Raw genomic sequence first — 8,519 nt, 5'->3', positions numbered from 1 at the left:
TACCCACTGAGCAAGGTAACATTGCCTAAATGTTAACGAACGTTGCATTTGGAAGCTTGCAAGTTACATTTGCAAGGTTGTAACATTGTTGCAATGTTGTAGAAATTTTGTTGCAACCTTGAAAGTACCCACTTTCTAAGGTATTTTTGAAACGTTTCATTTGCAAGTTGCAATAACATTCAAAGATAACGTAAAAGTAAGTTTCGAATTAAAGTTTCCTAGAACTTCTAGCGAGAAGTTATAGTAACTTTCAAATGAACGATTATTGTAACTTCATGAAAGTACCTTGCAGAAAGATATATGGAGAACGTTGAAGTAAGTTTCACTTTCAACCTTCAGGCAACGTTGTAGAAACGTTGTTGCAAGCTTGAAAGTACCCACTTTCTAAGGTATTTTTGAAACGTTTCATTTGCAAGTTGCAATAACATTCAAAGATAACGTAAAAGTAAGTTTTGAATTAAAGTTTCCTAGAACTTCTAGCGAGAAGTTATAGTAACTTTCAAATGAACGATTATTGTAACTTCATGAAAGTACCTTGCAGAAAGATATATGGAGAACGTTGAAGTAAGTTTCACTTTCAACCTTCAGGCAACGTTGTAGAAACGTTGTTGCAAGCTTGAAAGTACCCACTTTCTAAGGTATTTTTGAAACATTTCTTTGGGAAGTTTCAATATCCATAACAGGTATCATAAAGTAAGTTTCAAATTGAAGGTTCTTGAAACTTCCATAAGAATGTTACAGTAACTTTTATCTGAACGATTATTGCAACTCCACAAAACAACCTCGCAGGAAGATCTCTGGAGAAAGTTACGATAAGTTTCACTTTCAACTTTTTCTCAATGTTGCAGAAAAGTTGTAGAAAGCTTGAAAGTACCCACTTTGTAAGCCTTTTTCGCAACATTGCTTATATAAGTTTCAGTAAGGAGTATTTAGAACTTAAGTAAAGTTGTGTGGCAAACTTTCTGCAACTTTTAAACGAAAGTTACTTTGTTAAGCTGCAAGTATGTTTGTAATGAAAGGTTTCTGCAACGTTAAAATGAACATTTCTTTAACTTGTGTAGCGACGTTGCTGGTAAGTTTTGGTTTTAAGGTACTTGGTGAAGTTGCAGTAACATTATTTTGAAACATCCTTAAATCTTGCAGTTCCATATTATTTGTAATATTCAAATGAATGTTACATAACGTTGCTAAAGGATTTTACAGAAAGTTACTTTGGTATTATTATTGTAAGTTTCAGGTAAGTACTGCCAGTAACATTATTTTGAAACATCCTTAAACGTTCCAGTTCTATGTTATTTGTAAGATTCAAATAAATGTTACTTAACGTTACTAAAGGATCCTACAGAAAGTTACTTTGGTATTATTGTTGTAAGTTTCAGGTAAATACTGCAGAATGTTGCACGTGAAAGTTACTGCAAGCTTCAGATGTTCAGTGCAGAAAGGTTGCAAATGTACAATTACTGTAAGTTTGAGATGATTAGTGCACTAGGTTGCACGTGTACAATTACTGTAATTTTCGTATAAAATGACAATGAAACTTGACGTTGAAACGTTAACTGCTGCTAAAAGTTATTAGCTGAATAATTTTGCAATGTCCTGACATATACAAAGTGCCAACCAATTTAAGAATCGCTTGACTTGCGATTCTAAAATTGGTAGGTAATTGTATAGGTCTGCACATTACAAAATTATTCAACTATTAAATTTAAACAACAGTTAACATTTCAACCATTTTACATGATTTTACATGAAAGTTACAGTAATTTTACACGTGCACTAATCATCTCAAACTTAACAGTAATTGTACACGTGCAACTTTCTGCACTGGACATAACATCTGAAATTACAAACTATCAGCAGCAACATTTTAAACTAGTTTCGACATAGCTACAAAAGTAACAAGAATTAAAAATAGTTATTAGGAATTAATAACAAACAACAATAATTACCAAAATAACATTCAATTTCTTTATAAATAAAAACAAAAGATAGATTAGATACTTATTTTTATTACAAAATTTACGATTTACTATTAACAATTAAGCAAAAATATCCCGATATGGTTGTGGGCTTTACTGTCACTAAAGTAAGTATATTCTTAAGTTTAACAGCTTAACTGAGTACACAGGGTACAGGGGTAATTTTATACAAAATACAGTTATTCCTTGGCAAAAGAATTATGAGTTGAGCAAAGACGAGGGCTGATTAATATTCTTATAGCACAATGCAAAACAACAAAATCAAGCAAGCAAATTATTATTATGTCAATATAATAATCTATTCGAAAATAAAGCGTCGACAGGCAACCACTTCGTTAACGTGCATGTTTATTTAACACTTCAAAACCCACAACACAATAATTAAATTACATATAAACAACCAAAGGCCAAGCAGGCTTGTGAGCTGCAACAGGTATAAGGGATTTGTGATACTAAATGCACACTGCGATTCAGATAGCCCAGCATGTTGTGCGAACGTCTCATTTGCATTTTCTATATATTATCTCTTAAAACAGTACCATGACTGAGGGACTGACTGCTCAAACATGTCCATAAGTATTATACAATACAATACAAAGACTTTATTGTACACCAGAAATAGTAAGCGTTACAGAAAACACATACACAGAGAGAAAATTACAAGGTATGCAATAGAAATTATGACTATGACTAGAGACTACCACTAAAACGTCAATGAATTAACGCATTCACTGCCACCTGACTTGACTTGACTGACCACAGGTGCCACCGACGCACATGTGCGTTCAAAATGTATGAATAATTTTGACAGCGGCACTGGGGGAAGTTCCAAAAACGCATATATGCGTCGGTGGCAGTGAATGAGTTATACAATATGAAACAGCCCAATTACTTAATTGCTCTGACAAAATTGGTTTATCAACTTGAGTTAATTGTGAAGATATGAACACATAACATGGTCTATAGTATAGACCAGTAGACTATACAGATGATCAATCCAAATGGGTCAGTTGGGAGAAATCAGAAACTATGAGATATAGCGAAACCTGTCCTTAGGAACCATGGCTTTCATTTTAGATTAAGGGGCTGTTTCACCATCCATTGATTAGTGTTATCTGACGGTTAAATATGATGCCGTCTCTATTTGTTTTGTTCGAATAGACGTAGATGGCATCATATTTAACTGTCAGTTAACACTAATCAAGGGATGGTGAAACAGCCCCTAAATAAAAATGACATTCAATTTTTTGATTTAAATCTCATACATAACCGGGAATCGAACCTGGACAAAATCTCTGTAAACTATGTTATAAATTCTGCAAATTTTTCCGTTGTTATTTTGAATTGTCTGAATCATAAGTAAAACATGTGTGTATTACATACAGTCTGTTCAATATAGGAATGGACAGAAGGAAAATAGGTTCTTTATAATGCACGCTTTAGGAAGTCATTTAATAAATTGCAATTTTTTTTAGTATACGGTCTAAACTTAATTCTAATTAAAATATCGAAAACATCAATATTGGTTTCAATTATTCAGTAACTAACTGTTGCCCGCGACTCCGTTCACGTAGAATCCGTTTATTGCTATCCCGCAGGAACTATGCCATTTTCCGGGATAAAAACTAGGATTCTATGTCCTATCTTGTACCATCTGTATACCGAATTTCACCTAAATCGGTTCAACGATTAAGACGAAATGGTAGGTAACAAACAAACATACATACAATCTTACGCAATTATAATGAATGTTGGTGAGATTAGCTTTGCTATTTTTCATATAGTAATTTAAATACAATAGAAAACTTTCCTATTTTGTTAAAAACAAAAACGTCTTCCCATAAAATACCTAAAGAGGCAGAGGTAAAGAACATTCTGCAAGAATCGGAACGTTTATAATATTGCTGACTCAAGAAACATTCTGTAGGTAGCTACAAAGTAAAAAAAAAAAATGATGAATGATTCACACAATCCACAATAACAACGAAAAAATTTGCAGAATTTATAACAGTTTACAGAGATTTTGACCAGGTTCGATTATGTTATTTTCACGGACTATTTTTTTCTTATCCTGAATTACGCCATCAGTTGTGCTATTTCCAGATCATATCTTATTTTCCATGTCACTGTCTTCATCCTTACTGATGTCATTTAGTGTCAGGTCTTCCACACTCCATACTGCTTTCAGATGTCACTGTATCTAAAAAAAAAAACGAATAATTGTTAGTGCTTTAATGTAACGCCATAAGTTCTGGTTTATTAATATCAACCACTTTGTTACCAAATTATTGAAAATAGCATTACCCGCATGTATTTCGTTCAATTCCTCTTCAATTGGTTTCATAGGGAGTGATGGAGGTGATCGATACTTTTTGTTTTTGGTAATTTTTCTTTTGTCTGACGAAGATGACGCCGTCTGCCTAGGTTTTTCCACAGCAAATGCTTCCTTCAAGTTAGCTAACAACCAAAAATAGTACATTATTGCAGAGGCCGGGAAAGTAGGGATTGTCGGCCAAGTAGATAAAGGGATACGAGGCTGGCAATCTCTTTTCACGCTTAGGTATTTAATGCTTTTCTCAAACATTGTCGGGAAATTAAACATCAAAATTCCGTCTGCCGCGGCTATGCAATTTTCCGGGATAAAAACTATCCTATGCCCTTTCCAGGATCTCAAACTATCTCCATACCAAATTTCATCTAATTCGGTTCAGCGGTTTATAACAGTATTTAAACTTCGCGGTTTATTTTTTCGAAGTAATGCGAATATTTCCGAGCATGTTTGAGAAAAAAAAACATTTTCTTACCTTAAGAACACATTATTAACGGCACCAGTAATGTGCACATGCATGTACAATTAAGATCACTAGAATAACATAAATAAATAAAAAATATTTTTCATCACACTTGCTCGTAACCAGTGTCGTAACATGCAGGCTACCTTGGTTGCAGCCCCCCAAATAAAACCCACGACCTTAATGTGCTTTTCATGAAACCCGTGGTCGGTAAATGAAATGAATCATTGCCCGTACTAATTTTCATGTCATGAAGCCCAAGGTCGGTAAATGAGTTTTTTCCTGCATGATGTGCTGCTGCTCCGTGCGCGCGCTGCTCACGCACGCCATGCACATGCTGCAGAGCGCTGCCAAGAGTGCAGCTAGCGGTTTCGGCAATTTTTAAAATTAGTTTTTCTTTTACAAATATACAATTTTACTCGCAAATGTGATGAAAAACATTGTATGTCGCACGGGCGGTACTAGAATTACGAACATCGACTCATACTCTCGTTCGTTATTCCTTATTTACCGCCCTTAAGACAATGTACCTACTATAAAAAAGATCACTAAAAATATGTTGCAATCAAACCAAATTATCAAGGTTACATATCAGAACACCTACCTAAAATTGTTAATTAACACATGCATTATGAATCACAATTTATGATGTGCCTTCTCCTTAACCACTAGATAAATAAGAGTAAAGTAAAGTAACCTAATCATAAAAAAAACATTTTTATACTAGCTTTTTTTGCTTATTGTACTTTCTGTTGACTGTACTTGCGTTGTCATCCAATCTACATATCTATACCAAGTTTGAAGTTGTTGCCATTAACCGTTGAAGAGTTCCGTGATGCGGAGACAATCCTGGCCGGACCACCAGGATGTCACTGCCAGATTATTGTATTGTCACCAGATTTACATATGTATGCTAAATTTCAAGTCAATCCGATTACTGGAAGTGGGTCAAATTAAGCTTCCAAGATTCCACACCCAGACAACATATGTACATATAGTCGAGTTCAGATATTTTTGATAAAATTTTTGCTTACAAGTTTATGAACTCGGCTGTATGTACATTACAAGTTATATAAAAGCTTTTAAAAAAACAATTTCAGTTTGGAAACCTGCTACAGTCAAGTTACCTTATTAGCATAATACAGTGTGCCTTCTAAAAACCCATAAAATAAATAAATACCCAACATCAATTTTTAAAAATCACTTACTTCGGAAAACAGCAGCATATATTAACTGTAGCATAAAACGGTGAGTGACTGCACGTTTTGGAGCTGAAAAGAAACAAAAGATTTTGTGATTCACACTAATTTTCCTTGAATTTATTGATATTACATTTTATTTTGTAGTGAATTACATGTAAATTCATGTAGTCTCATACTTACAATGTCCTATTATGCGAATGTCAATAAGTTATCCAATCAGCTTCTGGTGGTGTTGTTGGTGTTGTTGATTTGGCTTTACTCTAAAAAAATTTTTATTTGCCCAAAGACATGTCTTTTTGTCTTCATTTAACCAGTTTCTTGGACAGACGCTTACATATTCATTATTCTCATATGAGAATATAATAACAGAATACGGCTTCTGAAAACAACATAAAAGATTCAATTTCCGAACAATTTAGTTCATACTCATCCATATTAATTATAAATGGTTTGACCACATCATCAATTAAAACATCTAACTACATCATTCTGTCTTCTATTTTAATCACATGATCAAACTACCTGTTACCTTCTGCAGTTATTTATTGTCAATATTTCTATGTGCATATCAAAAATATTTATAAATAGTATATAGCTACGCAAATTATGAGATTAATAGTATCCAAATGTTGTTAAAACCTGAAGTATTAGCACTGTAGGTAATATGAACTTCTCTACTACAAAACAGTTTTAACCAAATATCTGTGTAGGTGAAATGAATATTGAGATGAAATTATTTATTTATGTGGTTGCATTTAATTTTAACTTTACAATATTTTGATTCCACTGGTGCCACTGTTGATGCTCATGGCAGCCAACATGTTAATAACCGCAGCAGTTTCATAAAATAACTACTTTCATACACACCTAAGGCCGGCAACGCGTCTGATATCCTGATGGTGCTGCGGATGTCTATGGGCGACGGTAATCAATTAACATCAGGTGAACTGTCCGCTCGTTTGTCCCCTCCTATTTATTACATAAAAAAACCTGAATTTACTTAATTGAAGTACTTAGGTTAAAAATAAATTAAAAATAAAAGCTTGTATCAACACAAGAGTGAGACGCAAACTAGGTAATATGATTTCCTTACACAACCTAGCGAAATATAATTTTTGAACTTCAGCCATTTTGTTAGTATTTCGTCACTTTTTTTTTCTGTGACTTGTTTATTCAGAACTACTAAAACTTAGATAAATGATTGGTCTCGCGCGCCAATCACATTCTTACCTCAAAATGAACTTTTGTTTTGCTAAAACAGCTATTTTATCGTCATTTATCGTAAAAAAGCAATCCCTGTAGTTTTATATGCTATCTCGAGGTGCTTTTAAAATAGCAGTTATAGTGAAAAAGGTGCATTTTGAGTTTAGAATGTTTAATTCAAATTAGACTGAACTTGCCGGTACATGATTGATCGATACAACTAAAACACCAAAATAAAACATGCTTATAAAATAAACAACAGAACATAACTGTAGCATGGGAATATATGATCTATTGTCAAATCTATAGCTTGCATGTTCAAAATACTATTTTCAATTCAACTAGGCAGGCACAAAGCCATGTCGATGTCGTTAGTAATAAGCATTTAGTAATAATTTAACTTACATCTTTTTCTGGTTTCTCCATTATTTTGATCTTCTTTTCATAACACTTCTTTATTGTAAAAATATTAGGCAGGCGTACGCCACACGCACGCACGCAAACACGCCACACGGTCGGTAAACAAATCAAAATGGCTGCTGGCTGGCGCCTGGGGCGAACGGGAGTATATAAGAAGTAGCTGGGCTACGCGAGTGTCCCGGCCGGATAACACCGACATGGAAATACCGGCCCTGTTTTTTGTGTTTACGCCCTTAGAAACTGACAGGAGCTTCTATGGGCGTGTACACGAAAAACAGGGTCGGTATTTCCAACCCGGTAATATCCGGGCCGGGAGTATATATAGAAGTAGGTAGCGAGTCGGAATGAAAACTGTTAAAGTGCGTTACATTACAGAGAAATTTTGATAAAGAAATGTACAGCGGTTAGTAATTTAGTTGCAAGATTAGAAACGGATTTATGGATGGAGTTAGTTGATAGCGAGCGGGCACGAGAGTTGATAGTTGCGAGCAGACAGTGAGAGCAGCGTGCGTTCCGCGCGGACGAGGACTCGGCAACTGGCGGCGCTCGGCCGCGGCGTGAGCGTGAGCGCCGGCACCTCTCCGCCCTTCCTTCATTCCCCCCCGCAGGCAATAGTGCGGGGCGTAGCTTGGTAGTCTTGCATAGTGCTGTGCCACAAAAGTATCACCCGGCGACGCGACGCCCCGGTTTTGCCAACTTGCCAGATCGAATTCGAATTCGAAATTCGGAGATATTAGGTACGTCCAAAAAACAATCGATCGATCGAGAAAAAAACCATTAGACTAGAGATGCTCATTTAGTACTCAATTAATTAACTCTAACAGATTACGAGTACAAAAAAACTGACTTATGTTTTGTTAGTTTACAGAGTTATTTCCATGTTCCCGTATCGGACTATAAAGCCGGACACTGTTCAGGATTTT

The 8,519-nt window shown here is 35.0% G+C and overlaps 1 long non-coding RNA gene across 2 annotated transcripts; it reads right to left on the bottom strand.

The window, feature by feature from the left end:
* Positions 1-1,989: 1,989 nt before the first annotated feature.
* On the bottom strand, positions 1,990-7,718 carry LOC141431399 (uncharacterized). Of its 2 annotated transcripts, none has more exons than XR_012451718.1 (6): positions 7,582-7,718; positions 6,841-6,963; positions 6,154-6,352; positions 5,980-6,042; positions 4,284-4,436; positions 1,990-4,179 (listed from the first exon to the last, which is right to left on the bottom strand). It is a non-coding gene; the product is annotated as an uncharacterized lncRNA (long non-coding RNA). The 2 variants fall into 2 exon arrangements; XR_012451717.1 differs by having other exon boundaries at positions 6,841-6,942.
* Between the last annotated feature and the right edge of the window lie 801 nt (positions 7,719-8,519).

This window comes from Choristoneura fumiferana, chromosome 9 (genome assembly GCF_025370935.1).
Source record: "Choristoneura fumiferana chromosome 9, NRCan_CFum_1, whole genome shotgun sequence".
NCBI classification, from domain to species: Eukaryota; Metazoa; Arthropoda; class Insecta; order Lepidoptera; family Tortricidae; genus Choristoneura; species Choristoneura fumiferana.
This window is presented reverse-complemented; position numbering and strand designations above follow the sequence as displayed.